An 8,864-nucleotide genomic window follows, 5' to 3' on the forward strand; every position below is an offset into this window, starting at 1 on the left:
GAGAAGCAAGAGATTATGGTAAGTAGGTTAGTGGAGCAACACAGAGCGTTCACACCCCTCCCTTCCTAAGTGTGCATGCGCGTTGTCCCTCTCTGCTTGCTTGCTTTTGTCAACTGGTCTTTTGTGCCGAATGATACGAACAGCCCTATGAGCAGTTACAGAGACATGTACGTGCGCTCTCTCTCAGGCACCACCCTTGCTTTGGTCCTGTATTGTTTATGTGGGTACTCATGGTTTTGTCTGCATGTTCTATACTGGGATCTGTCTCGCCCTTATGAGCAGCAACAAAAAGAGAAACAAACTCCTAGCCATAAATGGAATGCTATAATGCTTACGATAGAGCACAATGCTGGGAAATTTACAGTAAAAATGTTTGTTTGGCCATATTCTTTGCTATCAGCTTCCTCTTCCTCATATTTAGACAGCTTTACCAGCCAATAGTTTCCTTCCTTCACTATCCCTATTCTGAGTATTGCCGCCCGAGATGTCCTTTAGCGTGCTTCTACACCGCCATGCTTCATCCTCACATCCTGCAGCGTCACTGACCTCCTGACCCCCAATCTTATGTAACCATGGCAATACCCAAATTAGAACATGGAGGACGGAAAAAGGGCGGGGCCTCTGATTTGTAGCATGGCCCAAGACCAGCTTTCCATATTAAGCTATTAGAGCATAAATCTATAGATAGATTAGATTGGCAGGCACGTTGATAGTGAGGCCCACACGTTCATATAATAGTTTGTACTAGCAGGAGAGTGTACTACAAAATGCAAAGACAATCTATTATCTGGAGCTGCCCAGTGCATAAAGCTGTGTATACTGAGAGGATTATTTTAGGTTCCCGCTCCTCGCTCCATAATCCCGACTGGTCTCCTCACCCTCATCCCGTTAAACCCTCTCGCTTCTTCTCTAATCTCCCCTGCTCGTTCTCGCTGTGTGGCTCTAATCTAGTCTGTACCTGTCTCTCACCTGCGCCAGCTCCACATCAACAGGCTGTAACCACAAGCCTGAGAGCACGACAACAATATCCAAAATGTCTACAAGTAAACAGTAATTAAATACGCCCTTAAAAGCACTGGGGTGGCAGGCAGTGAATGTCATTTTGACATCTCTTGCCTACATTCAACTTGACTTGAATCTGATTTAAATATTATTATGTAGTTTTCCAATCACTCTGCATGTGAGGCTCATAATCTGATGTTGCAAAAGTAGAAAAACTGACAGAGGAACAATATACAGTGAAACACATAGTGGCCAAGGCGAGGCAGGATGATAATAATAAGGGAGCAGCTGAACAGGAATGCCTTAATGACACAAAAGGGAATATAAAACATAATTAGCTTGTATAACCTGTCTGATTAAGTAACTTCAGCTATTAAAATGAGAGCCAAGAACACTTCCATAACCACCTTTTAACTGATTTAAAACTTCATTGTGTGTTTGTCTACGTCAATACAGTGATGTATTGTGGCAAGTATAAAATACTTGGTTAATTGCACATATGGACGGCATTGTGTTACCTAAACTTTCCGGCAAACTTGTCTCCAGTAATAGCCCCTTTAATAGCTGACTAAAGTCCCTGCTATGACTCTTTCCTGTACTGCTGCACAATCTTTGTTTGCAATATGCTAAAAGAGCATTTCTAAATACAAGCCTTGTAAAGTGAGCATCTGGGTTCACTGATAGTGGCGGTCAGCAGAGTATCAGATTTACTCTTTTCTCATTCGTCTCCCTAATTACAGCAAAGGTGCAAAATCGGCCTGAGAAGACAATCTGCTTGTAGTTTCATGACAAATGGTTGGAAAGTAAAGAGATACTTAAACTGAAGCACATGTTTCTACTAATCCTGTTCTTGTCTTGATAATATGGACATTTTTGTCACCTGTACTACTTGTAGCCAGAAGAGTTATTATGTTTTTTTTTTTTATATTTTAGTTTAGTTTTAATCTATAACATAAATAGATTATCATTTCACATTTTATTAATCATAAACAGCAATATAGATATAAAAGCACTTCAAGAAATTGATCTATTTACATCACATTCAAAACTGCAGAGCTGATTCTATATTCCTGGCCCTGCATTTCACAGTAGCAAGTAGCAGATTTTCATTTAAAGTAGCTATGTTACATTTTAAGACCCTATCACTCAGAGTCTTAATTTTTCTTTTAATAGCAATTTAAGTATACAGATTTAGGAGGGAGTATTTAAGCCTTAAATGCAGTACAGCAGAGGAGTACTCAAACATGTATGAATCAAACACCACTACAACATGGTTAATTAAATGATATGTTGATTTTGTATATGTTCAATTTTAACAGTAGTAATCTATATAGCAGTAATAGTGGTTGCTGTTATAGTAGTTATAGCACAGTAGCAGAAGTTGTAACATGTACAGTCTTGTTCTCCCTTACTAGACACCTATAGGTTTTATACTATGTACTTGACACAGCTCTCCACATACGTATAAGCCTATCTGAGCTTTGTCCTTCTGACTCAAAAACTACAGTGGCATGTGACCCCTGTTAAGTAGCTACTTTGGTAGTGACTGGGTGGCATGGTGGTACAGTGTTTAGCAAGGCTTCACAATGACAAGTTCCTGAGTGGATTCAGTTCATAGACTGGAACATTGAAGTTAAAGGTGCATTGGTGCTTTTCTGGTGGAAGATCTGTCAAAAACCTTTATTCATGGAGATGTCATTGCTTTGTCTGGAATGTTTCACAGGATTAAGCCTTTTAAGACCAAACCAGAGGAAGTTATAGGTCAAATCTGTGGAGAGCCAATACCACTCACTGTCAGAATGCCTGCTTTTCTAGATATTTTTGAGCTATAAAACCACCTGTAATTTAATACATCTATGTAATGTCATATTGTGAAACATTCTAATCAGAGCAATAACATATTAACAGAAACAAGGTGACAAACCCCCACCAAAAAGTTAGAAAGTGCCTCTTTAAGTTTGCATGTTTGTTATATTCCAGTTCCCTACCACTATAAAGAGGACTTCCTTAAAACTTAAATTCTGAATGTCAGTGGGACTGGTTAAATAATCATTAAACATTAAATACCTCATACAAAATAAAACAAAACAAAGCAAACAAAAAAAAAAAACCTGACAAAAAACTATTTAGTATATTACTAATTGTGGCAGAGGTGATATGGGGAGAACCAACAATATAAATAAATACAGCGTCCTTCAGTTCACATTAGTTAACACTGATATTTGTCCTCCATGAGCAGCTGTCAGTGCAAAGATAGCAGCATTTAGCACCCTTAGCCACATATTAGCATATTAGCCTTATATTCTGTCATCAAGCTGCTGTTGCTGTCTCTCTGGTCCCACAGGATGAGGACATTCACAGGACAAGCATTCAATTAAAGATGACATTTAACAAGATGTCTCAGTCCACATTGCACCATTGTTCTGTTGTCTGTCTACTGCTTGGCTTTACTTTCGATAATATCACAACTGACAGTGGTGACAGCAGACTTTTGACGACATTTGATGAAACGATAAGGGTGCCAAGATTCTGTCCATCTTTATATTTTATTGTATTTTTATTTTAATGTATAACTGTCACTAAATTTGGGTGACCAAATGTCATTTACCTGGGACAGTGCCAGTTTTGAGCCCTGCGTCCTTTGTCCCTGTGGATTGATCCGAAAATACTGATTTGTCAGCTTTACACAAGAAATGTCCCAGGAGTCCCTATTTTTGACCAATCCGATCCCAACCAAGTAAAGAGGGACATAAATTGTCATTTGTTTAACTAAAATACAGAAAACCCTGATTGAAAATGACCATATGGCTATAAAAATGCATAGACAGAAGTCCCAGAAGTGAGTCGAGAAAGGACAATGTTACTTGCTCTTTTCACAGTTTTATTGAAATCAGTCCAACCCAGGTGAGTCCCAGTTTAAAATTTTGAAAATCTGGTCACCCTACACTACATTCACTACATTTGGCTAAATAATATTCTACTGATTATTTGGAACTTATATATATACTCACTATTTCTTTAGGAATAAAATAAGCCTGTGTGACACCATACAATTACACAAGAAATATATTTGAAAGTACAACAGTACTTTTATTTAAATACAATATCTGATTACTGTTTCCACTGTAAGCTCTATGCTGATAATGCGTTTTTGTAATTTTGTGGACTATTTAATTATAAATCAGATCATATTTTCTGTCCAGCCACCAACAAATGGTAAATGGTCAAATTTTTATATAGCACTTTTCTACCATCAAGGAACTCAAAACCTACTCTTAGGAGTAAGTTTCCCCAAATATTCTTAATCATACTTGAGTAATTTCTTGGGCCACTACTGTATATTTCTTCTTGAAAACTATTACTTTCAAGTACCAGTACTCCTACTTTGGCTGCTCTACCCACCTCTGGTAAGTGAAAGTACATGAATTTCAATGATAACCATTAAACTGCCAATTGTAATAAATATGACAGTGATGAAATTAAAGTGTACGGGAAGGATTTATGAAAACAAATGGCAGCCTGTTGAGATTTAAATTCAGGATACCGTTACAGATCTAGGCTGAGCTCTGGACAGCCTCAACGTCCATTACCTCATATCTTATTCCTCCCATCTGCTGTGTTTTTCACCCTCCATGATAATTACATGTTAATCTTATCCACATTTCTATGGTAACAACACATGCTGTTAAAACAATGTCATCATCACTCATCCTTGTACTTGTGTCACTAGGTTATTGCCAACAATTACTTCAATGACAAAAGGCCTATGTCAACATCATCGCTTTACTTAGTGGCAACCCTGTGTCGCGACAAGTCTATGCATACCTCCCATTGACACTGAATAGGTCTTTTTCTAACATTTGCTTTCAAGGAGAAGCCACTGTTGTATTTATTTTAGCGCAAACCGGTTAACCAACAAATACAAGCAGAGCCATCGAACAACATAAAGAAAAATATGTGGTCAGTCTTATATGGGTCAGAAGGCCTTAGTGGTTAATGTATGACAGTGTGTGCACTACATAAGGGGAAGAAAATGGGGAAGATGTATCTATAAGTGCATGTGAGAATGAGCATGACCTGGGCCCGCTGCTGAGAGGAGTCATGCTGTTTTTCATGCTGGAAAAGTGAAATTTTCTGCATTGCACACATCCTGCATGGCAACATTTTCAAGTAGAAGCCAAAGATGGTTTATGTCATAGCACAAGAAACCAATGTGACAGCTTTCTCCAAACTCCATAAAAATTCAATGTCTTGGAGGGTTGTATGTGTGGACTGATAGGTGCTGGATTGATAAAAAAAAAAAAAAAACTGTAAAAGAACAAAAAATATTATTGAGTGGACCCATTTGGTATCACTGGTGCAGTGGGCCTATAAACCAACTTCTTTCTACCTATTTTTCATATTCACATTAATACACATAGGACACTCATCATGAGACTCCTCTTCTCCAATCACAGCTCAGAGAGAGGACAAGAAAACAAACACCACATCACATGTGTACTTAGCACTACCAAACATAAGCTATGACTATTTACCCACACCTAGTGCCTTTAACATACTATACAGTCTACATGTGTTTGTGTCTGTACCATAAGGACAAATAAGTGAATGACCTTCACTTGTGCAAATCACATGAGACATCAAAACAACCTCTAGCAGTGTTGGCGACACATTGAAAACAACATTGATGAAAGCCAAGCAAAGTGTGTACCAACAATCTACAGATGATACTGAAAGGAGATCTGCTGTTTCCAACGCCTGCTTCCATGACAACTGTTGGCGGGCCCCCGACCCATTGGCTTGTCTGTAATGAATCATCTGCCCTGAAGGTGAGGTAACACCCACAAATGCTGTTCACATATGTGCATGCAAGGCCACGGAGACAGGCGCATGGCCAAATACACACACATGCACACACGTACATACACATGCACATACACACTAGCCACATGCTAAATGTTCTTGTCTTCTCACTCCAGAACACTGTGAGGGTCGACATGTTTACCATCCAGAGAAATGTGGGGAAAAACACTGAGGTTAGACAGATTGTAGGTTTAAACCATAGGGCTGTATACATACCACTGTCAAGATAATGACCAGCTCTAAGTATGGCTACTGTGTAACTAAAATGTATGACTGTGTAAAGTATGTCAGACTTTGAACATGTGCTGTAAAGTAAAAATGTGCCATCTGTACCTGACGTCTTCTGCAGAGATTGAATGTGTCAGCCATCACAAAGAGAAGAGAGTGCCCACAAATCCTGCTGGGCTGGTGATGCCCTTTCAATCGTCTGGCCTTTTCAACTGATCGCAGCTGACATGTTTGGGCTATCAGAAGGACGAAAGTTTCAGGTTTCACACATGCTTGAAGGTTCTTAAATTATACGTATGGCTGTGGAGGCAATCAGGGACTTTGACAAACCGTCCATTACTTAAGTACCAACCTGGGGCTCTCATTTTTTTTCTTTGGTCATCCATCTCCCTCTGTACATACAGGCTGACAAATAAAGCCTGAAAAAGAATATTTTTATTTCTGTCAGAAATATCCACCCAAAAGTATTTTAAATCATATGGCAAATTACAGAGAAGCACATATTTGCACAGCACAACAAACTGTGTTATCATTGTTGTGACAACGACAAACCAAGTTTTGATAAAAATTTTCATATATTTTCTTGACTAAAGTTAAATAAAAAAATGTTGTCATTGTGACAATGGACATTTATAAGTAAATTAAATAACTGTGCTAGGTTTCTGAAATGCTGTTGTTAGTGAATGAAAAAACAAACAAATATATTTTAGAATGCATTCCTATAATCACCTTATATCTGACCATTCTCAGTACAATGCATCTCTCCTGTATAACATAAAGACAAATAATGAGTAATGAAACCTAGCGCACGACTGAACTGTGTGTTAGTGCTTTGGTTTGGCTAAAAGCTTTGGTGACCACATGCATGTGAGCACCGGAGCTTTGCCCCAAATTTAGTTATTTCTTTAAAAGGTGAATTAACTTGAGTGCCACTGCGATCGTGTGGCCCCAGCGCCATGCTGTAGAGGATTTACTTATCCATGATGAATCAACGTGATATGCCATGTGTTTCTGACCTACTTACAAAAGCCTGACTCATGTTTACATGGTCTACGCAGGTAGTAGCGCATATGCATGTGGACAAGCTCAACGCCTGTTGTGTGAGTCTGACACACCCTCAAATCCAGTGCAAGGTTCAAACAGGCCTTTTACTGCAAATACAACAGGTACACAACACTGGCATCTTTCATCAGCTCATGCTGTGGACAAGATGGTTTTGACACTTTACAGATCCTGATGCACTGATGACACATTAAGTTAAGTAAGTAAAATATTTATTTGTGACTGACATTGACATTTTCTCTTACTCAGTATTTTGACATTGATAAGTCAAAATGTTCAGTTATGCAATAATAGAATTAATCTAAATAGCCCTTAAGTCAAGCACTTCTCACCAACTCACTCAGTAACAGTTGGTCCTCTGTCAGCGCACTCCAGTTCCAAGCCAGGATAAATTGAGAAGGTTAGATCGAGAAGGGAATCTGCTGCTGTGTATGCCTTTTCTGTATGCAAATCACGGGATGCTAAAAGGCAGGTGACTTCCTGTGCCAAAGGAGAGAAAAGCAGAACTGTTCACCTGGTTGACTTGATTACCTGAGAGCTGAGAAACAAATGTAGGTATTCTCAGTATTTCCACATAAATGTAACCTACTGATTAGAAATAGGACATAACATATTCATCATGACTTGACAATAAGCAAATTATCCAAAATGCAGGAGGCAAACTACTTGAGAATTTCTACTTCATTTTATTTTATTTATGCATTTATTTTGGGCAAGTAGAGAATTACATTCTTATACAGTGGAAAATACAACATAAGTGAAATCAACAACAAAACATTTGCCCAAAAAGGAGTGGGAAGAAGAAAACTTATTTATTCCCACCTCTAATACTTCACAATTTATTTAAAGTGTATGGACAGGTTTTAACATACATAATCAAATCATCTCCCTAATGTCTCATTTTGTGTGTGGTTTGGAACTGATGGCCTAGTTCTGCAGTGTCCATCCATCAGGCCCTTTGAGGCCCTCAGCCCCTCAGGCTTTCTGGGGCCAGGCCTTTAAGCTTGGGTCACCCACTTATCTTAATGACTACAACTATACCATACTTTTGTGCACAATAAATACTTTTGCACTCATTTTCTTCTAACTTCTCCCAGCCTTTAAGTTATCCCTATGACCTCTTTTTTAAGTGTTAAATGTATATTTCCTTTGATTGTCATAAATGAAATGGTCTCATACTCAGTTTCTTAAGTAGATTTTCAGATTATTGTTCACTGAACTAAAGCTTCAGCTGTAAATTAAGCAGAAACCAAATCTAAAATCCAATAAAACATGTCCAAGTAACATCCTCTGAATATATTTTTACCTTTACACAAGTGATTATTTTACTTTCACATATATGTAAGAGTATGTAATTCTTCGAAATACTGCTACTATTACTTCTCATGTTACCAGCCTGACTTCTTGTACTCACTTCACTAAAACCAGTTGTACATTTGCTGTCAGCCTTGGGTAAAGTACATGATTAGATTATTTTGTTTGGATTCTAAGCTCTTTCCTCTCAGCAGGAGGCACCTATCTGTTTATATTGCCTCCTCCCTCTCCCCCCCTTACTTTTATTGGAGTCATGTGGTTCGGCTCCTTCAATAACACCCATCCAGCAAAACGACGACCCCTGGTGGCCAAAAGTTTGCAGGTATCTCTAAGCCTTATATAACAGGAAGGCCACAGCTTTGGTCACAGCTGCTCCCTGCGTCAGACAGACATGA

Source organism: Boleophthalmus pectinirostris, unplaced genomic scaffold (genome assembly GCF_026225935.1).
Source record: "Boleophthalmus pectinirostris isolate CB_2022bp ecotype Guang Dong unplaced genomic scaffold, ASM2622593v1 HiC_scaffold_7, whole genome shotgun sequence".
NCBI lineage: Eukaryota > Metazoa > Chordata > Actinopteri > Gobiiformes > Gobiidae > Boleophthalmus > Boleophthalmus pectinirostris.